This window comes from Dipodomys merriami, unplaced genomic scaffold (assembly GCF_024711535.1).
Source record: "Dipodomys merriami isolate MVZ:Mamm:240054 unplaced genomic scaffold, mDipMer1.0.p SCAF_41, whole genome shotgun sequence".
Lineage (NCBI taxonomy): Eukaryota > Metazoa > Chordata > Mammalia > Rodentia > Heteromyidae > Dipodomys > Dipodomys merriami.
The window spans coordinates 2,942,672-2,966,488 of record NW_027205715.1 but is presented as its reverse complement, the minus strand read 5'-3'; the positions used below and the strand labels follow the sequence as shown (position 1 = coordinate 2,966,488).

The 23,817-nt window shown below is 39.3% G+C and overlaps 1 protein-coding gene across 3 annotated transcripts in view; it reads right to left on the bottom strand.

Moving 5' to 3' along the window:
• Nup93 (nucleoporin 93) overlaps nucleotides 1-23,817 on the bottom strand; it is a 111,185-nt gene that overhangs the window by 45,477 nt on the left and 41,891 nt on the right. Inside the window, exon 1 of one of the 3 annotated variants that reach the window (XM_069992339.1) lies at nucleotides 14,940-15,180. The exons of the other annotated variants lie outside the window; for them this stretch is intronic. The gene's annotated coding sequence lies outside the window, so the exon portion shown is untranslated. Of the gene's footprint in view, nucleotides 1-14,939; nucleotides 15,181-23,817 lie in introns of those variants that run through there. 3 annotated transcript variants of the gene reach the window in all.

Below are 23,817 nucleotides of genomic sequence, written 5' to 3'. Positions count from 1 at the left end.
AAACTTCAAGGAACTATAATACAAAGTAGAAAAGCAATAAACTAAATTAAAACATTTTACAATTTTCTTATTTGTGAAACATACCTATGGCTAGTTTTTGATTACTTGTATTTCCACCACTGTAATGTTTTAAGCATTGTTTGAACAGTCCTATATATGAAGCTTCTGTTTCTTTAAAATGAAAGGAGGGGACCCGGAATGTAATTTAAACAAAGTATTACTAATCTTCATAGATTCCCCAGAATCCTTATGTATTATTATCCCATGTTTCCCTGCTATCATACCTCAAACTAGGCAGTGCACTGGGATGAACAGAGGCAGTGGCCAGCATCCAGGAAAGTTCTCATGAAGGCCCCTCTAGAGCCATCTGAGGCAGCTCTTAGGATACAACACAAAGATGGTGTCAAGTATCTATATTGGTAACTGGGTAGGATGAAGGTAGGGACTTCAGTCACTTTTCCAATAATGCAACGGCCCCAATAAACCAGAACACATAAAGTGAGGAAACCAGTGGTCCATTCAGAAGAGGACTTCTAGTAGTCACATGCCTGTTTGTGGGTTGCTAAAGACTTTGGTGGACCTTGTTCATGCCTATTAATATGATTTGTCAAATCAACAAACTTCTCATAATTTCTCTTTATTAAAGGGTTTTCAAAATGGCTAAAATCCAAAGTTTTAGTGTAACAGTTTATAAACAAAGTTCTCCAACTATTATGGTTGACATCAAAGGCATAGATTGTGCTCTGCTGCACTTGCAGCTGCTACTAGGAGAAATGGACTAACAATCATGACATTGGTTGGTAGAAGTAGGGGAAAGGGCACTATTCAACAAGGCAGTACAATTTTTCCAAGTTTACTAACTTGGCCAATATTCTGCCTCTCTCCACCTGCTCTGTGCTTTCTTTCTGCTTTTCCAGAGTCAAAAGGCCAGCATAGTACATTCTGTACCTACAAGCCACATCTCTGTTGCATACATACAAAATGCAAGTAAAAAGCAATAATCAGACACAACTGTTTAAAGCAAAATAACATATGAGAAGCCTTCAAATTTCTAAAAGATGTAAATTCAAGTCAGTGGTTAAAAGAAAGGAAATAAAGATACTGCTTTGGGAAAGATTATCTTTACCTTTGAAATACTTACTAAAAAGCTACATTTAAAGAAATATCAAGTTGTAAAGGTTAAAACCTGCTTGTGACTTTAGCTAAGTATCACTATCCCACAATACTGTGAAATTTATGTAATCACTTAATCTCAATAAAGAAATCTCAAGTTGGGTGTCAATGACTCACGCTTATAATCCTAGCTACGAGGAGGCTGAGATCTGAGATCACATTCAAAGCCAGCCTGGCAGGAAAGTCTGAGACTCTTATCTCCAATAAACTACTCAGAAAAAGCCAGAAGTGGCATAGTGGCTCAAGTAGCAGAGTGCTAACCTTAAGCAAAAGAAGCTCAGAGTCAGTGCCCAGGCCTAGAGTTCTAGTCCCAGGACTGGCCAAAAACAAACAAAAATCTCAAGGTAAATGAAATATTTATCATGATAATCAAAGTTAAGAGCTCATTCACATATGAACAAAGGTCATTAACCATTATGGGTTGTAAAAACTGGTCCTTTTTATATAGCTCAAAATGGATCCAAAAAACACAGTCATTCTCAGTATCTATGAAGATTGGTTCCAGAACCTTCTCCTAGTACATCAAAACTCACAGATGCTAAAGTCCCTTAAATAAAATGGCACAGCACATCATTTACATGTAACCTATATATACTTTAAATCTCTCTAGCCTACTTATACCTAATATACTATAAATACTTCTGAATAATGCTTATACCATATGACTTAGAGAATCATGAGAAGAAATGGAAATCTCTGTGAATTCAGTATATACTTTTTCTTTTCCCTTATTTCCTTAAAAATACAAAAACAAAAAGAAAAAACAAGATCTCATTATGTAAGCCAGATTAGTTTCAGCCTCAACTTCCCAAACGCTGACTCACTAATGTGAACCACCAAACCTGGCTCAGACACAACTTTTTTCTTGAATATTTTTTCAAGTATTTGGTAGACTCCAAGGTGCAAAACAGGTGGATATGGAGGACAAACTGTATGCAGGATCTCAATTTTTCATTTCATCCATTATTTCCTTCTAAAACAGTTACAGATCATCGTTCTATTTATTTTTTCTTTTATGACACATTAGTGTTTTAGCCTACCCTTTGGAAAGAATCTTTAAAATAACAAGTCAGACGCTGGTGGCTCACATCTGTAATCCTAGTGACTCAGAAAGATGAGATCTGAGGATCCCAGTTCAAAGCCAGCCCAGGCAGAGAAGTCTTTAAGACTCTTATATCTGGTTAACCACTAGAAAGCTGGAAGTAGATATGTGGCTCAAGTGGTAAAGCAGTAGCCTTAAGCAAAAAAGCTCAGGAACAACACCCAGGCCCTGAGTTCAACATGTGTACACACACACACACACACACACACACACACACACACACACACACACACACACACACACACACACACACACACACACACACACACACACACACACACACACACAGTAGTTCTTCAGGAACAACACCCAGGCCTGAGTTCAACATGTGTATACACACACACACACACACACACACACACACACACACAGAGTAGTTCTTCAGGAACAACACCCAGGCCCTGAGTTCAACATGTATACACACACACACACACACACACACACACACACAAAGTAGTTCTTCAGGAACAACACCCAGGCCCTGAGTTCAACATGTACACACACACACACACACACACACACACACACACACACACACACAAAGTAGTTCTTCAGGAACAACACCCAGGCCCTGAGTTCAACATGTACACACACACACACACCAGTTCAATATGTGTAAACACACACACACACACAAAGTAGTTCTTCAGGAACAACACCCAGGCTCTGAGTTCAACATGTACACACACACACACACACACACACACCAGAGCGCGCACGCGCGCACACACGTGCGCGCACACACACACACACACACACACAGACACACACACACCAGAGTAGTTCTAAGCAAAAAAGCTCAGGAACAGCACCCAGGCCCTGAGTTCAACATGTGTGTGTACACACACACACACACACACACACACGCCAGAGTTCAGACACACACACACACATATGCACACACACACCAGAGTAGTTCTGGGATCTGGGTGCCATCTAGTGGTCACACTAGTTTCTTTCTATTAAAGGATATACCACATGGAAAAGTAGCAGGGAGCTAAAGTTAAAGAAGTAAAGAGTTGGACAGAAACATGACCTGCCTCAGCCTAGGTTTGCTATGAATCTCTTCCTTGACCTCTTTGTCTATGCATTTCTTTTCCATCTAGCTCCTCTTCCTATGAAGTATTTTTCATGCCCTCATCCCAGAGATGGTTTTTTCCCATAGCCTACCAGAAAGTGGCTCTCTGGGGAGGTAGGCTGGGGCAAGAAGTGATTCCCTGCCACTAAGAATCCCTTCGGGCACAAAGAAGGCTCAATAGCTTACTTCACAAACTGGCACTCAAGAGATGCACTCAGAGGTGCCAGTATGTGACCCTTACAACTCCCCATTATTAGGATAGTAATGGTATACATGTTTAGAATTGATTGTATACATGTGTGGAAATGTCACAAAGAAATCCCACTCGATAGCCAATACATGCTAACAACAATAATGAAACCCTCCTTATTATTCATATCCTCTCATGTTGCCATATAGGCACTTTTCAGTTGCTCATAGGTCCCCACCAAACTCTTGTGGTGTTTGGCCATTCAATAAAGACTGCTCTATGGGAAGCATCTTACATGCAAGACTGCTAGGTAGACAACTACTCCTGACTTCCCCATCAGTTTCCTTCTCACTGCCCAAGTTCTGGAAAAACCTCAGTTTGCTGGCTCCCCAAGCATGTGTTTCTTGTTTTCTATGCCATATAATAGCTCCCATTCAGGAAGCAATTAAGGGCCAGACACTGCAATTCAAAAACATTGTTGCTATTCCATTAACAATTCTGAAGTGCAGACCACCCTACTCTCTTCCACCACACTCTGCCATTAACTGAAATCTCCAGAATTTTTCTTTAAAAAAAATTATCTTTTTTTTTTTTTTTGGTCAGTTGTGGGGCCTGAACTCTGGGCCTGGGTGCTGTCCCTCAGCTCTCCAGCTCAAGGCTAGTGCTCTACCACTTGAGCCACAGCGCCACTTCCGGCTTTTTCTGCTTATGTGGTGCTGGAGAATCGAACCCAGGGCCTCATGCATGCAAGGCACGCACTCTACCACAGAGCCACCTTCCCAGCCCTTAAAAAATTATCTTTAAATATTGTACAAAGAGGTCTCAATTCAACATGTCAAATTATGAGTACAACACATTTTGATCAGTGTCACTCCTTCCTTTTGCCTGGACTGGCCTTGACCTTGACCCCCTGATCTCCATCTCCAGTGTAGTTAGGATCCCAGGCCTGAGCCACTGTGCATGGCTCAAATGTGTGTGTGTGCATGTATGTGTGTGTAATTTTTCCCTTCCCTGGTCCTAGGCACTGTCCCTGAGTTATTTCTGGCTTTTTGTGGTTAATTCAAGATAGGTCTCATGGACTTTTCTGCCTGGGCTGGATTCAAACTGCAATTCTCATATCTCAGCCTAAGTAGCTAAGATGATAGGTGTGAGCTATTGCAGCTCAAATAGTATTTCTAATTACATAAATCTATGCAACATAGATTTGTGGTATGGCTAAGTATTATCTCATGGAACTCTTCGTTTCAATGATATATATTTGCACAAGGTTCTGGGTTCAATCCCCAGTAGCACCCAAAAAGGGTATTTTTCAATCATATGTATTTTATTGGTATATATATGAAGCGTTTTATATATAAAGTAAATATCTTACTATAGGTCAAAGTCCAAAATGATTAAAATCACTACTCTAGAAATCAACTCCATAGCATCTCAAAATATTGTTACTGTTGCATCTGATGGACAATCAATTCCACATATCTGATGTTTTAGCATCATTACATCTTTGATAGAGAAAGTGGGCCATGTTGCAATGCACATGAGCCAAGAATAACTCTGAATGTAACCTTAAAGTAACCCAAGTCTTCTAAACATGCAGTCACATTTCAAGGACCTAGCAGCCAATCTGGCTCGGGCCCAGGGCAATTTGGAGATAAAATTCAGAGTTTTGCACATACTAGATAAGGGTTTTTCCCCTTGAGCTATTTCCCTAGCCTAACCTGCCTTATTTTATTTTATTGTTAAATTTTTCATTAGCTTATATTAATTGTATAATATATTACAATTAGTGAAATCCCATATATGTATACAATGTACTTTGATCAAATATATCTCCTCTATTACTCTTTTTTATCTTTCTTCTTCCCTATTAAAATTTTTATTTGGTTTCATTATTCTATTTTCCTACATGTCCTAAACTGCTTTATTTTAATCTCCATGAAGACTCTGAGTTCAGAATAAAGTGTCAGTTAATTCCTGTACCATTGGAAAAGGTAGCAGGCAAAAGAGTGTTTGATTTTTGACAAAAGGCCAAATTTTCTTAGCTTATCTTCTTTCCAAAAGTAAAAACTAAGAAAGAAGGATTTTTCTTCTTGTATGTTCTTACTTTGCTTTTGTGGCATATAATTTCATTTCCAATGCAATATAATGAAGACAGACAGACAGACAGACAGACAGACAGACAGACAGACAGACAGACAGACAGACAGACAGACAGACAGATAGATAGATAGATAGATAGAAAGAACCTCACAAGCATCATGAAAAGTCCACAAAATTGAGGGTAATATGTTTTTAGATTAAAAAGCTCATCTTTGACTTCTTTTTCTTTCTTGATCATAATCACTCCTCTACCATTTTTCCTCCACCTCCCTGCCCTTTCCTAATACAGGCTCAATGAATTTTCTTGTCTCATTTTCACATATGTATGTATTTTGTCTATATTTGCCCTTCCTTGCCTTTTCTATTTGTCCCCATCCACTAATGTTTATAGCCCAGACAAGAAATGGTTCAACTTCCTAATTTCTTTTTGTTGAACTGTATGCTTATTGTTAGAGGAGTCTGATCAAGGTATCAGTCACAAGCCTATACCATATTTTAGTCAAATTGATCACACACACACACACACACACACACACACACACACACACACACACACACACACACACACACACACACACACACACACACACACTCCCATATGTACTTATTATAAAGAAGGGTTTCTTGGTGAGCAGGGGAGAGGGGACAGGGGGGATCAGTATTTACTTTAGCCAGCAAAGAAAAATAGAAGGGGAAAAATACTTACACTGATTGATTTATCCAATATACAATATATAAAAATAATATACTTAAATTCTAATCTGGTTCCATAAAGTCATAATTTACATGGACCTCAAAACACAAATGACTATTCCCTATCTCTTCCCTTCAACAAGTGGCAATCTACCCTGTCAAATATAGAGTAATATACGGTATCAGGTTGGACATTTACCAAAATGTATTGGCTACAACACAAAAATACATGGTAGATGCTACAAAATCTTTGTATCTGCTCTCATTGAATATGTATGACACACACAAATTCATAGGAAATCTGTAACCAACATTCCAATCCAAAATAATACTAACAAAAAGTGATCAGGGCATTAGAAATGATTGTTGCGGTTGAAACACTGTCAAGACACAATAGCTATAACAGCAAAATAAGCAAAGTAAAAAGGAAAGTAGGCAAAGTTTTAAAAAACTGAAAAGATGAAAGAATAAATTAATGGGGCTGGGAAGGTGACTCAGTGGTAGAGCACTTGCCTTGCAAGCATGAGGCCCTGGGTTCAATTCCTCAACACCACATAAGCAAAAAGAAAAAAAATCAGAAGTGGCACTATGGCTCAAGTGGTAGAGCACTAGCCTTGAGATGAAGAGCTGAGGGGCAGTGTCCAGGCCCAGAGTTCAGACTCCATGACCCAACCCAAAAAAACAAACAGACAAACAAAAGAATCAATTAATGACCTGCTGCAAGATAAAACAAGAATAGCAGTAAGCATTGTTAAGTGCCCATCAGAACTTGGGCTATTGCAATGGAGAAGTCTGCATTATGTAAAGACAGGAGGTATGATTCTGCCATTAAATTCCTTCAGCCTTCAACCCATTCTAAGAAAAACATCTGTTCCCTCAACCTCACCACAACCATTTCCCCAATTTTTAAGCTACCTCCTTGGTAAAAATTTTTCCACAGGTAAACTCTTACTTAGGAGCAAAATGAGGAAGGATGAAGTAAAAATATTCTTTTTATTTTTTCTTGGTCTGTCATGGGGCTTGAACTCTGGACCTGGGTGCTGTCCCTGAACTCTTTCAGCTCAAGGCGAGTGCTCTACCACTTGAGCCACAGTGCCACGTCCAGTTTTCTGGTGGTTAATTGGAGATAAGAGTCTCATGGACTTTCCTGCCCGGGGTTGGCTTTGAACCACCATCCTCAGACCTCAAACTCCTGAGTAGCTAGGATTATAGGCACGAGCCACCAGCATCCAGCTAGTAAAGATATTCTTTGCAGATAAGCTAGCAACTCAGAGGACCCCCTCAGCTCATCAGATGGTGTGCACATGCTTTTCATTAGCTCCCTTTTGTGGTGCCTACATGGAAAATGCCTCAAGTAATTATTCAAGTGCAGACATGTTTATTATTGATTAAGCTCCAAAAAATAAAGAGAATTTTTCTTTAATTTGGGTATCTCAAAGGCCTGGGAAACTTTCATAAGATTTTATAGCATGATTGGCTATTTTAACAGACAATTGTTGCAATAGAGTAAAAACAGATGAACTGTCAGTGTACAAGGCCCCTAAGAGGTAGAATCTCCTTTTGCAAGGAATACAGACTGAGTAAGAAAATCTAAGCTTTATTTCCCAATTCAGGTAATTTAGAGTGGATCCCGGTGCTTCTTTTTTTTTTTTTTTTTTGGTCCAATGGAGGACTCAAACTTGGTACCTTATGCTTTTGTTCATTAGCTAGCACTCTACCAACTAAGCCATGACTCTACCCCCAATGCCTCTTCTTGGTGAAAGTTTTAATATTTTTAAGTCAGCTGCTCAGATTGCATATGTATCTTCAAAAGTATGCACTTCAAAAAGTAATGCTAAGCAGGCAGAGCTGATATTACCAAATGAAATGTTTAACAATATTATTTTTACATTTATACAAAAGCCAAACTGCCCTCATTCAGCAGGTGGCAGCAGACGCTGCAAGAGTGACTGTGGCATTCCACCATTTGTAGTCTCAGCAGATCTGTCAGGGCTGCTGACAGTTCTGGAGCCACAGGTGGCAGACCCTGGCGAAATAATGGCACTGTGCAGGCACCAAACCATCTGTCACTGTCAGAATGCTGGGGCCCATTGTGCACATGGTTTCTACAACTGAGCTAAAAAAGAAGAAAAAGAAAAGAAAGAAAAAAGAAAGGGGGCGGAGGAGTCATACAGCTACATGGTGGATTTGGGTCCATCAAGGTAAAACAAATTACTTATCCCCATGACTCAAACTGGTTTTCAGGATGGTCCAAAATTCTCAGACAGAAAACTGATTGTACATAAGGGGATTACAAACTCAAGAACACACAGTACTCCTGGCAATATTTTGACCTGAGAATGCTGACATGCCTGGTCTTTTCAAGGGCATGAGCATGAACATGACAACTGTGATATAATTCTATCTTCACCTTTGCTTTCTGAAACAGTCAAGGCCTTGCAGATAGCCAGTAATATGTCTATCTGTAGCTTTTGCAGACCCCTCTCTCTCTACTACCTATCCCTATCCCTCCAAAAGAAAAAAACCTATAATCACCAACTCTGATTTCCACATGGGGTAAAAAAATGTTACTTTAAGAAGTAACTGAACAAGACCACACACAATCCAGGCATGGCTCAAGTGGTGGAGCACCAGACTAATAAGCAAGCAGAGTAAGAATGCTAGTAGGCCTGAGCTTAAGCCCCAGTAGCAGGGTGGGAGTAGGGGAGAACAATAAGCCACACTTTGCCTCTTGAGAGAGGGACCGTGATGCAGCAGGAAGTAGCAAGCTGTGCTGGCAGGACATCTGCTGGCTGGCTGGCTGTCTCTCCTCTCATTGGGGAAAAGTAGAGGGAGCAGAAGTAACTCATGGCAAGAGAGGAAGGTGGCTAGCCAACTGTTCTGCTGAGGTAGCCCCAGGAGAGAAAGCCGGGATAATTCTGAGCATTTTCTCTCCTTTGTCTAATCACTCCCAAAAGCCTAGCACACTTGCTAGGGCTAATTGCCAGAGACACAAGAAAGGGAAGGATTCTGAAGAGAGAACTTTTTCAAGCTAGCTTTTCAGATGGAATACTAATGGTGTGCCAAAAGTATGCCTGGCTTCAAAGAGCAAAGCAGCAGAATTCTCTCCGCACCCAAAAAGTCTGAATCCCAGTCACTCCAGGAAAGGAAAAGATAAGGAGGATTTATTACAAGGGATAATACATTTCAACATGACCACTTTGTCGTACCCAAAGAGCTTTGAGTACTAAACCTGTACAACCATAGAAAACAGGGAATACAACAGTGATGGCCTTCATCATGGCTTTCCCATGGCCTTCCAAACACACTCTAAAAGAATACACTGAAGGCTGGAAAGGTGGCTTAGTGGTAGAGTGCTTGCCTTGCATGCATGAGGCCCTGGGTTCGATTCCTCAGCACCACATAAGCAGAAAAAGCCAGAAGTGGCATTGTGGCTCAAGTGGTAGAGCACCAGCCTTGAGCTGAAGAGCTGAGGGGCAGTGCCCAGGCTCAGAGTTCAGGCCCCATGACCAAACCCACCCCCCAAAAAACCCCACTGAAGCATTCCTGTATTAACACAAGACAACACAGAAATGCTAGGCGGTGTCAGATCCAGTGTCTTTTCCTCCCTGGTAAGAAGGAGCTTTGGGGACTGTGAGAAGGAAAGGGGCTGGCCAAGCCAGCAGCTTTGGCCAGCCGCTCATGATTGAGCACAAGGAGTGCTATTAGGATGGTGTTTAGGAGCCACATCTCATATTAATTCCCCGCTGGTCTGCGGTGTCACTCATTTACACTGCAGTTGAAAATCGCGGCTCCACCTGCTATGCAGCAATGCTTATGCTGATGGGATTGGAAACCAGTCATCCTGGCTGTCACAGCAAAGGGAGCTCTGGTTTTGCTCTTCTTATTCAAATTCTTTTTTTTCAAAAATCTATTTGTTTTGAGACTGTTAAAACAAACAGGACATATTTCCTTTTATAACTTTACATTGTCTTCAATGAAATTCTGTCAAGGCACTCCTTTATTAATATTATTAGTGATTTCATGCTTTCTAAAACATTAATTAAGTTTAAAAACGTTTTGACTTTATCCTGTCAGTACCTAGTAATACTGCAGAATGCACCAGTCACCATTGCTACCATAGGTACAGAAAACAAGAACCAGTGTTTAGCTCGAGTGCCAAATGTAAGCAACGAAAGAGGACACAAGATCATTTTTAAAAAAAAAAATCATCTGTCAAATAAAACCATTTTTCAAAGCTAAATCCCATTACCCTTGCACCACTTCTGTAGAAGGGGCAGCCCTGCTGGGTAGGGCTCCTCACACTTGGGGTTAAGGCAGTGATCTGCTGGGAGGTACTTCAGAAAGCCTGGCTCCAGCCTAGCCCATAGAAGGATATAAAAGATTTTGCCCAGCCTAGGAAAAAGGATGTAAAGATTTTCCCCAGCCTAGGAAACAGCATCTCTCTCACCCTCATGTCCAACCATCAACACAAAAAGCTTGACTTGCAGGAGAGATATAATTATTACATATTTGTTTTATAAATGCCAAATTTATAAATGCACATCACTTTCAACATAAGCCCAAGAAGACACCAGGCATGGCTCTGAGTAAGTCGCTTCTCGCCCAGCTGCAAAGGAACATTTCCTTGAGTTAGGCTGATAAAGCAAAAGCAGACAGTTGAAAGCTCAATGCATCAGCTCCACCAGTCAATCACCAGCCAGCCCACGTTGAGGAAGAAGCAGAGTGGGATACAGACAGCAGCACAAGAGCACAAGTAGAAAGTCATGTGCTCTGGACCTAGGGTAAAACCTAGGGTATGACCTTGAGGAAGTTACTTAACTGCAGTACACCTTGCTTCAACTATAAGGAGATCTGATCATACCACATAAGTTCCAAAAATTCCAACTCCATAAGAAATGGGGAATAGAGAAGAAATCAGCAGTCACTACTACTCTCACTACAGTCTTCCTCAAAATAATCACACTATCAACCACAAAAGAAATACTGTAGATTTAATTTTTGAAGGCAGCAACATATAGATTTCTTATATAAAGTAACTAGAACGAAAATAAGAGACAACACATTTTCACAGGAATGCTAGTTTCCTCTTGCCATAAAAGGGAAACACAGTGCTCAGCATTGTCTAAGAATCCATATACTGGAAGGAGCAAATTCCTATAGTAAGAAAGAAGAAAAGTACAAAACAAGGAAATTCCAAAGTGTTAATACCATTCCTTAAAAGTGACATTTGAAGCCATCTTGATTGAGTCTTCAGGAAAATCTCAAAACTTCCATCTTCTGACAACAAAAAGTAACTGTAAATTAGTAAAGCAATATGTTCACACTGGTGAAGAAAAGAACCCGTGCATGCAGACCACCTCTCATCAGTGCTCCTGGTGACGCCATTTTCCTCCTCCTTCACTGCCATCTTAGGGCTGCCTGACATGCTTGCTATTCTACATTATGGTACTGCCCGAATAGTACCATACAAATGTACTTTTTTAAATCACACACACACAAAATTATCCTTTGACACTTTATTACCAGGTAGGCTAACATCATGTGAAAACTGAAGAGCTCCCAGACTGAAGAAAATCAGGAATCTTCTACAAGTACCAAGAAGGAGAACCTCATCTAGCAGCCAAACTTGAGTTAGACGCAAAGAAAATAGGAAGCACTTGGGTCTCTGGTACTCCTGCAGAACACCTAAAAACAATACTCAATATACTGCTTCTTTATAAAGCCAGCAACACACAAAAAAATGACCAGAATCTTTAAGCAAGTATTACTTAAAACATTTTAAAGGTAGGCTTTTTAACACCTCTCATGCCATCCAACCCAATGTTTTATGTAAGCAATGCTGCAGTTAAAATGGAGTTTGAGTATGCTGCCCTAAAACTCTTGTATTTCAAGGGGTAAGTCCAGTAAAATTCAAGTACAAGATTCTCTTTGTATTCTATCATACATCTGTACTACACTGATATGCTCTTATGATGCAGGCTAGTTTAGTACCACAGACTTACAGAATCATTGTAGGACTCAAACAAGGGCTTAGGAAAACAAACTCTTCCTGTCAGTGAAAAGGCTGATATAAAGAAAACTGTTCTCTGCCCAGTTTCAATGATCTTTTCATTACAGAAAACAGTGTTCAGTGACCAGGATGAACAGCAGCTAGGATAAGACCTAGAACAGCTGGCTTTACAAATCTGATCTTGATTTAAAAGGATTCTCAGAAACCAGTTCCGTGAGGATTCAACTCCTGAAACAGCTACTAAAACATTCTGAGCAAATTTGTCATGGCAGTGTATTGCCAAATAAAGTTATTATAAATTCTTCAGGGTTTAAAAAACAAAAATTTTTCAGCCTTTAAAAGATAAACACACAAATCAGTGTTAAAATCCACTTGTTTCCTCTTAGCAAGAGCATAAAGGAACAAAGAAATAAGCTAGGTCAAACCCAATTAAATTTAAGAATCAAGACTTGTTAAGCTTACAATTACAAACAAGAGCTTTTATATGAGTAGCTTTGAAGTCACAACTATTAATTAAGCAGAAGACACTAAAAATTAGCCCCATGAGTAAGAATGAAAGCCTCAATCTGGGAACAAAATCTTATTTTGTCAAAACATTTTTAATGTATTTTAATCATCTATTGTAGATCATTAACATGGAAACATTTTCTTAACAACAACAACAAAATGCCCTAAAATCCAACAATTCTTTTCAGGAATAGGAAACACTTTTTTTGAAAGACAGTAAAAAGAAGCCTAAACTCTGAAATATACTGAATTTAGATTTCTTTTTTCTCCCAGGTGCCATTTCCATCCATGACTAATAATAATTTCATACCTCTTACTAACTTATCAATGAATAACTAATTAAAATCATTTCTGAAAATAACTCTAAAACATGTATTTCAAGAATATATCATACCTGGTTTTTAACACACACTTAAAAAATACATCCAAGAGTCTCCGTGTTATACCTTTCATATTTGTAGCAGTCTTTTAAAAGTCTATTTTGCCCATTCAACCAAAGACAAATTTTCTACCTCTCACCGCTATATGAAAAATACTTACAGTAGACAAAAGGATTCCATCTTCTTTCTGGGAATGCTCTCCACCCTTCCAAAGAACTCTTTTCTACAGTGTGCAAAATCATTCTTACTTGTACAGTAACAAAGCTCCTGTGCCATTGAACCTAATGTAAATGAAATGGCCCTGCAGCTGCCTTCAGAATCCATTCACCTCGCCCATGATACAGCTAATTGTTAAAAATGGTGGATGAGACATTTTCCATACATTAAATTAAGGAGCTCTGATGAATGCACTGGCATCCACCCACTTCAGACAAAGGAAAATAATTTGCAACTGTACCAAGGCAGGGATAATTGAGTCATATCCTATCAGGGTCAGTGTTAGAGGTTTCCTCCATCTTTACAAAATGCAAACCACAGCTCATTGTCTCATCTCAGAAATCAATTCTTTGCAGTGCAGCACTAGGTCAGAGTTTTAAAGGAATCTTAGTCATGAGTAAATCCAGACTTCCAGTGCTAAGAGCCAAATTCTCCAGTTCCTCTCCCTTCCCTGAGCAGTTCTCCATTCCTCACTTGACAGCTCCTCAAACCTTCCTATTGTTAAGAGTAAAGAAAAGTCCTACACCTCTGAAGGGAACTAAATCCCTCCACTAAGTGAGCAATTTCCAAGTCTGAGCTTCAAAATGAGGTCCAGACCTTATGATACAATACATTCTTTGGGATTAAAAAAAAAACTGTACAATATTCTTTTTTTGTTATCTTTAAGGGGAAAGCATCAAACAAGCTGGTTTTTTAAATGGTGAATTCTCTCACATTAATCAATGTATTAAAAGTATTATTTATAGGCAACATATCTCATTATTACGACTTAGGAAGTTTTCATTTTAATTATACAAATAAAAAAAAATCTAAAAAATATTATTTAAAAAGGGCTCCTACTCTGTTGCAGCTAAATTTAAGAAATAAAAGGTAATTATCTTAACTTAAATTGCCCAAAACTGGTAATATCAAAGAACCCACATCTTAGATGTTACTATTTAATTTCATTTAAAGCCTTCTGCTAAAATGTTTTCTATGAGATAATTGCAAATATCTTTAAATAGTAATTTTTCTGTAACTACTAAATTAAATAACTGAATTCCTTGGTAAGGTATACTCCTTCACACACACTCACACACACATATATACACCTATAATCCCAAAGAAGGATTTTAGCAAAGGAAAAAAAAATCTATTTTAAATTTCATATCATACAAGAATTCTGCACTTTACATGTCTCTAAAAAAAAAATCCTAAAGAAAGTGCTTGTTACTTAAAGATGAAATCACAAAAAAACCGAACTATTTAAATACCACTATGCCCCACCCAATAGATTCTTGTTTTTAAGAAAAACATTAGATGGAAAGACACAAATCTGAACAATTCTCAGAAGACTCAAGTACTTGTACTACCAAATGAGTTAACTGCTTCTGAATTTATTTCAAATTTACAATAAATAAAGACCTGGTGTTTCAGAGGTACAACATGCTGTCAACTCTATTTAAGATGCACTCATCTTAATTTCTTTACAAAACAGACAATCCTACCTGCAGCACTCAAATTTAAGGAGTTGCAGACCGGTGGATGCTGTCAGTCACTGCAGCTCTTCCGTATCGTCGTCTTATGTGGGAACTGGTGCTCAAGTTTTTCCTACCCCATACTGCCAGAATTGATGGATGGAGTGGGGAGAGGGAGAGAGAAGGGAAAGAGAAGAAAAAGGAAAAGACTCCTCTGCAAGTGCTGATATGACTGAACACTAAAGAGTCCAATCAGACAATGAGAGGGCAGAGTCCCTTAAGAAGGAAGCAGAGCAGCCCGGGAGCAGAGCATCATCATCGAAGGTGCTCCACACAAATTCAGAGAAGTCAGCTATCAGTTTGAAAGCACAAACTGATAGGAGTAACAGTTTATAGGTTACAGAAGGGAATTTTATTGTTAACGGACTGTACCAAGTTAAGATTTAACAGGGGGAGAGACAACATGTAGGCAAGGAATGCTATAATACTTTTTTCTCCCAACCCAAGCCACTGCAATTACTCTGCTGTGAATTTTTGATGACTTCCGACATCTTGCATAGTTAATAATCGCTTCAGCTGTCATGTTTGGTTAATGTGGAAAATGCATTTGCTGCATTGTGATGCAGTGCTGTGGCCACAGATTGTAACACCAGTTGTGAAGCTGGTCCCTTAACTGAGCAGCAGGAATGTGCACATGCCACGATGCTAAAATAAATGGTAGTTAAAAGATTTTACACAGCAGCAGACCTGCCATTTTAGTCTACAGAATGTGTAGATCCAACATACAGAAGCATCTCAGATCATTGTGCCCTTGTCCACTGTAGCTGTACTGTCCTTCAAACAGAACAGTAAATTCACCATCTTAAATGTTTGGTCTCTTAGTAGTTAAAAGATTTTGATACTATTTAAATAACTATTTAGATTAATTATAGCTTTGAGCAGAACAGAGGTTATTTGCATTTCAAGAATATACAGCCAATGAAACTGTCAGTGACACGGGAAAATGCAGACCTTTTATTAACATATGCTCAGCTCAACTGTCACTTCTTTGTACAACATTTATGGGGAAAAATATATATGATGTATAAGTGATAAATATTCCTGTTTTGCCGGAATGGTTTTTACGAGTACCCTAGGAAAGAAAAGGATCTTTTTCTCCCTGTTTTAATATATAACCTGAAAGCTAAAGATTACATTAAAATACTAAAGTGTTTTTCACTGTCACAAAAGGAAATTCCATGTGGCAAACTGTGCAATTACAAGAAAGCTTGAAAAAGGCAAGACGAAGCCACACTAAGAGTTCAACACTAGATGATTAAAGTCAAGCCAGTCAGGTAGTGAGCCATCATTATGGTACATATTGCAAAGAAAAATCTAGAAAAAGACTATTCCTTCTTCAAACAGTAAAAAAAAATCAAAAAGCCCAGGACTGTAATCTGTCTGGTTGCAAAACCAACGCCTATACTGCAGAACCTGAGAATCGTTACTCTTGCCAATTTTCATAATATATTTTTAAACAAATATTAATCTGGCTACCTAACATCTAGAATTTGACTACTTTGCTTCATCTTTCATTATTATTTTTGTCTTTAAAGAAACAACCAAGTTAGATTTTGATGGTTTAAAAGAAAATCAATTAATTTAATTAAATTACATTTCTTACATCAGAACTTTGGTCAATAAAATAACCCAGAGCTGGATGTTGCTGGTATTTCTTCCTTATAAAACAAGCAAAAAGCCCAACCAAACTAAAAAAATGAGTAAGTAAATAAAAAAAAAACACAAAACATACTAGTGTTCAACAGTGAATGACAATGAAAGAACTTATGTTACTAACATAAAAATCAACTCTGATTTCCTTTGTTTTATTCATTGTGATAGCACCAAATGCATAATTTGGAGGTACATGTGTTAACAAGCACTGTAAAGCTTTCTAGTTTTGCTTCTTACCCTAACTTAAAATTAACTGTACCAACAGTGCTATTCAGTGCCATAGCAGATGTCACAGTAGTTGCTGCTAACATTCAACAATTCAAGCTCTTTTTGTTCCAGAACCAGTACAAGGTACTACTAACAGCTTAGAAACTGCACAAGGAAGCAAGAAAACGGTTTTGTTGGGGGAAGCTTTGAAATCAACCAGGCTCAGCTTATGCTCCAATTACTGAACAAAAGACAATCCTGGGGGACCTCTCTGTGAACTAGTACAAGAGGCAAACTCTTTTGTTTCTCATCAAATAAATACTATATTGGAGCATAGCAGATATGCAGCTATAGGAGTCAGCCTGGGGATATGAAGGGCAAGGAAAAAAAAGAACCCAAGGACCCAAGTGCAGCTGAAGTCAAACCACTTCACTGATGTAAAATCTGTTCCTGAGGGAGACATCTGAGGTTCACTGTAGAGGAGGGAAAAAACCCTTTTTATTTCAAAAAACAAACAATATAACCAAAAAGCTCACCTCACCAAGTCTGTTAAGACCTTCCTCCTTCAGTATTGTCAATAAACAAATTAGCAGGGCATTTCTTTATGTCAAAAATAAATCCTAAATCGGCTCAGACTCTTTCTGTTCTCATTCTATGAGTATTCCAAAATACCCAGGCAAGAGGCTAGAACATTCTGGCTATAAAAGACTCAGAACAGAGGGGGACTGAGAGTGGTAACTAACTTGCCTTCAGACCTGCTGGAGAAGTCATGAAAATACTGGAAAGATCCCCCCTCACAAAAGAGGTGCATCGCCACTAGTTTTGTCACAAATACTACATAAATTGATCGATTCTTAAATGTCTATTAGGTGGTCCATTGTTTACGTTTGTGTTTTGACCTTACACAACCTTAAATACCAAAAACTAAAGCAAACAGAAGGATAGAACACTCACGTGCCCAGCATTCATTAACACAAGGGAGAACAGAAATGATGAGATTATAAAATAGAAAAAGGAAGCCCTGGAAGTCTAAAGCTTAGGTGGAATTATAGTAATTGACAGATAAAACTACACTCAATTAAATAACTGCAAAGCTATATTGACTATATGTATGACTTTACCCAGAAGTCAACCTTTTACAGATCTATGGTGGGCCCTGTTCTTCTAGGCTCTGCAAAGATGCAGCAAAATTACTGGTGCACATGTAGGATTTTTTTGTTCTTGTTTGGTTAAAATTTTTGGTTGTTTTTCAGAGATAGGGCCTCACTGTACAGCTCAGATTGATCTTGAATTTAAGATCCACTTGCCTTAGTTTCCAAGTGCTATTTTTGTTTATAAGGGTATACCATCAGGCCCAGTTGGGTAAGCTCTTTTAATAGTAAAGAAAGAGATCGTGAGGTTGGGTGAATACTCCTCAATGCTCAACCCATCCCCCCCTCCCCTTCAGCTTTCTAATGCATAGCTGGATCCTACATCCCTTTCTACCTAGTCAATAACCTCTTTCTAGCTCCTCTCTCCTGGCTGACCTTAGAACTTTGCCCCTGCCATGCAATTTCCCTTCCATATGTTCATTTTATTGTCAAAATTCACTTCTGGGCAGTGGTACTGGAAAACTCTGTCAGAGCTGTTTTCTGAACACTGCTTGCTTCTTACCCTGTCTCTACATGTTTCACGAGCATTTCCATAGTGATGTTTGGCTAAAACATCAAAAGTTTAAATGAATCTCAATTCTCTATCAACTTAAATCTTCCCAATTTCAGCCTGGCTAGGAAGCATCAATCTTCTCCCTGCTCCAAATCTTGTGTTATTCTGAAACATGCTTTAGCCCACCAGATACCAGATGTACTATGTGTTTTATTCCAAGTGATTCTCATTTTCTCAGTTCCATTGCCTTGATCAACTTTTTGGCCTTAGCTTGCCATTTGCCCTGTGGGTGGATTACTAGAACTGCCTCTGAAGAATAGGTCAGCAAATATGTCTCCATAGCCAGGCCAACTTCCATAAGCATCACTGAACCTTCCTCCCCCTTCTTCTCAACATTTACTCATCCCACACACACTACAAGAGCACTTGCTGCCTACACTCCACTGCTTTGCAGCCACTCCATCCACATCTGTTCCACAAACCACAGATCCTTTCCCCTTCCCTTTTCCCTTCTTTTCCTTTCCTTTCTTTCTTTTTTTCTTTTTTTTTTTTTTTGCCTATACCAGGGCTTGAAATTTATACTTGCTTCATCTGCTTGCTCAACTAGTGCTTTACTACTTGAGTCCCACCTCTATCCTGACTCTACTGGTTAGAGATTGAGTCTCATGGTCTCTTCTGCCTGGGCTGACTTTGAACTGTGATCCTCTAGATCTCAGCCACCTGAGTATGTAGGATTACTGAGCCACCAACATCTAACCAGATTCACTTATCACATAATTTTTCTTCTCACATTCCTAGATATGGTCAAGTTATCACTCTCATAACTTCTTTTACCTTAGGCAAGCAAAAGTCATTTCATCTTTCAAGGCCCTTTCAGGTCCCAGGTGATCTTCCCCAACTTCCCAAGAATTGATCACTTCATATCCACTGAAGCCCCATGACATACAGAATTTAACTTAATCAATTGGACAGTTTGAACCCATTGCTGGAATGTTATTCTTGGCTGTCCACATGGAAGCCATGAAGCTTCTAAAAGGCAGTATCCAGAATTTACATTCTAATTATCATTCAACAAAGCCATCCCACTGATTTCCCCCTCTTTTGTGGTTCTGGGTGTCTGAGCCCAGGATCTCCAGTCCATCCACTGTATTAGTGTTCAATAGCTCCACTTAGATGCAGGTAATTACTTAAAGGGGAGCTAAACTTTTGCTCATTGTTTCTTCTTTTTTTTTTGGGGGGGGGGTCCGGTCGTGGGCCTGAACTCTGGGCCTGGACGCTGTCCCTCAGCTCTTCAGCTCAAGGCTAGTGCTCTACCACTTGAGCCACAGCGCCACTTCCGGCTTTTTTCTTTTTGCTTATGTGGTGCTGAGGAATCGAACCCAGGACCTCATGCATGCAAGGCAAGCGCTCTACCACTGAGCCACCTTCCCAGCCCTCATTGTTCCTTATTCCAAATTTCTCAGCTTTCTAAGAGAAATACAGCTTTAGATGGCAAGACAGATGCTGAAGTGATTCTAAGCCAACATACAGAAACATCAAACTCTTTTATATGACTAAGCATCATTACGACAATATTCAATTCCCAAAGTCAGCTTCCTTCTCATGTGCATTTATAGAGCTAAAGAGGTTCAGAGGAAATGAGATGGTCTTGGTCCTGGCCCAATGTCAATGGTGTGCATATACTATAGCTCATCTGTCCTTACAAACCAGCTGAGAATGAAAAAATAATCTGCTAATTTATCATGGATATTTCTTCTTAAACACGGTTTTAAGTGAGGAACACTACTTGACTTTTTAAAAAATTAAATAAAAAGGTAATTTCTTTATGTCTCTATTTTGCAGTCAAACACATTAAGATTCATTTCTCGCTTGCTCATTTTCAAAGTGGTTTGCCAAGGGGTCAAAAAGCAGAAAGGAAGGAAGGAAGGAAGGAAGGAAGGAAGGAAGGAAGGAAGGAAGGAAGGAAGGAAGGAAGGAAGGAAGGAAGGAAGGAAGGAAGGAAGGAAGGAAGGAAGGAAGGAAGGAAGGAAGGAAGGAAGGAAGGAAGGAAGGAAGGAAGGAAGGAAGGAAGGAAGGAAGGAAGGGAGAAAAAGAAAGAAAGAAAGAAAGAAAGAAAGAAAGAAAGAAAGAAAGAAAGAAAGAAAGAAAGAAAGAAAGAAAGAAAATAAAGAAAGACTCCTTGCTTAGAGAAACTGAAGAATTTCTGCTGCTCCTGAGCAGAGTTCTTTCTGCCTTTGCTTAACTATCAATCAGAAAAGGTGAGAGCAGGGTTTACAAAGTGGCCTGTACCTGTATGGAAGGAATTCCAGAAGGTTTCAGTAGTTCCCTAATAAGAGCAGGTACTAATGAACCTCAAAGGAGAGGAGGCAGTGCGCTCCACAAATATTCCTTTAGGATGCAGAAGAAAAGGGAACCTTAGTACACTGTGGGTAGGAATGTAAACTAGTGCAACCACTATGGAAATCATTATGGAGGTTCATCAAAAATAATGGTACCTTGAATGTACAGGGGGTACTAAGTGAGAAAGTACTATATGTATGTGTGTATATATGTGTGTATGTATGTATATGTGCATGTATGTATAAGAAACCTACTAAATACTGTTTTTAAAAGGAAGGAGGGAGGTTATAAGACTTAAAATACAATGTATGCATTTGGAATTTTCACATGAACCCTCGACTACTATTAATGAATCCTAATTTCAAAAATGAACGAAACTTTAAAAATACATGTGTATCAGTGTTCTTTTTCTTTCTTTTCTTTTTTTTTTTTTTTTGTCGGTCGTGGGGCTTGAACTCTGGGCCTGGGCGCTGTCCCTCAACTCTTCAGCTCAAGGCAAGTGCTCTACCACTTGAGCTACAGCACCACTTCCAAATTGTTTTTTTTTGGGGGGGGGAGGTCCGGTAGTGGGGCGTGAACTCTGGGCCTGGGCGCTATCCCTCAGCTCTTCAGCTCAAGGCTAGCACTCTACCACTTGAGCCACAGCGTCACTTCTGGCTTTTTTTTTTCTGCTTATGTGGTGCTGAGGAATCGAACCCAGGGCCTCAGGCATGCAAGGCAAGCGCTCTACCACTGAGCCAACTTCCCAGCCCCCATCAGTGTTCTTTTTGCAATTTGCTATGTTTTAAGGAGCGTCCCAAGTTTAAGAAACTCAGAATGAGAGTTTTCCCGTCTGTCAGCCAGTCCTCTATCCTGCCCTCCTTCTTCCTTCCTTCCTTCCTTCCTTCCTCTCTCTCCCTCCCTCTCTCCCTTCCCCCCCTCTCCCCACATACACACAGTATCTAACAGACTTCAATATTCAGGGAAAGGGAACAAATGATACTTTTGGCAAGAGCTAGCAGAATATGTGAAGAAGTTCTATGGCAATAAAAAATAAATGGAATAATAAAGTATGTGAAGACTCATCAAGTATCAAGCTATAAAATTTCTGGGAAAATCCATTGCTCTTGTGGCACAGATTAAGAAAATAAGATACAGAAACTCAGGTTTGCCAAGGTCACTCAAGGACCCAACCCAGGTTCTGGCATCAGCCCAGGACCTGGGTGACTTGCTTCTTTACAGAGCTCTGCATAGCACTCTGCAGCACTATTGCAAGACAAACTGCCCAGGTGCATCCTTGAGCCCCAGATTTCAGAAAATTTTGTGATTACATGAGATGGTGGTTTCTAAAGAACCACTTCTAGCTTGCTAATTTTTGTTACCAATGTATTTTAAACAACAGATGTATTTCTTGCCAGGTTGATTGTAAATAGAATTCTTTTCAACAAAATCTATTTTAAATTCAGTAGGAAAGCTGTTATGCGAAAGAATACTAAAGTTAAACATTATCTCAAGATTTCTTTTATAAATTCAGACATTCAGAGATTGGATTTGCTTGGTAAAGCAGGGTCCATTATATTACTACTCCTATTTTAAAGGGAGACATTAAAATCTTAATTTTCATGTAAACTTAATAAAATAGTTATTATAAGGGTGATTTACAGAGAGGCTACAGTTACATATGGCAGGTAAAGAGTACATTTCTCTTTTTTGGTCGAGCAGGGGGCTTGAACTTGGGGTCTGGCACGGTGCCTGAGCTCTTTTGCTCAAGGCTCGTGCTCTACCACTTTGAGCCACAGCACCATTTCTGGGTTTTGATAGTTAACTGGAGATAAGAGCCTCAGCGACTTTCCTGTCCCGGCTGGCTTTGAACCATAATCCTCAGATCTCATCCTCCTGAACAGCTAGGAGTACAGGCGTGAGCCACCAGGGCCCAGCTAAGAGTACATTTCTTTTGGACAATGTCATCCCTTCCCCTGCTGTCTCATGTATACTTTTTGCCGTACAGATTTAGTATTTCTTCTTTAGCTGAAAATACTAAAGTATTTAAAGTGATGGTTAAAAATAAAGGACTCCTCGATAAAAGAACAAGATTACTAAAATTACCCAAATGATTTAAACAAGGAAAGAAAAAACTATTTATTTCATTTGGCACCAGAATTTCACATTCACTAATATACCTAAAATATAGGTTTCTGAAATTTTTCTAGGAAGGTGACTTTTAGATAAGACAGGGTTTTTATTTTTTCATTAATTTGTATTACCAAACAAAATATGGTATTCTTTAAAGTGATAAGTAAAATCTGGCACCAATCCATAATCAGATTATATTCAAATTTTAACAAAAAAGTAAGAGGGACTGGGAAGTTGGCTCAGTGGCAGAGTGCTTGCCTCACATGCATGAGGCCCTAGGTTCGATTCCTCAGCACCACATAAGCAGAAAAAGCCGAAAGTGGCGTTGTGGTAGGGTACTAGGTTTGAGCTAAAGAGCTGAGGGATAATGCAGAGTTCAGCCCCATGACTGACAAAAACAAAAACAAAAAACAAAAAACTAAGATTAAAATTATGAGAGGCTGGGAAGGTAGCTCAGTGGTAGAGTGCATGCATGAGGCCCTGGGTTCAACTCCTCAGCACCACATAAGCAGAAAAAGCGGAAGTGGCACTGCGGCTCAAATGGTAGAGCGCTAGCCTTGAGCTGAAGAGCTGAGGGACAGCACCCAGGCCCAGAGTTCAGGCCCTATAACCACCACAACACCCCCACCAACAAATTTATATGAGAAATAGCAACAAATGAAATGGAAATACAAAAGTGATGACCCAGGGGATGATGGTCTTACAGGAAGAAAGGGAAGAAAGCCCTGGCCTTTCCTCACCCACCAAAGCAGGACATGTAACTACAGCAGGGAAGCTCAGAATTTTATACAAAATACTGTCAGATTTTCATCCCTCTATTGTGCCCTTCTCATCTCTCAAACAAGGTCCCAGCAATCACAATTCTGAAAAAATTTAATTTAATTTAATTTAA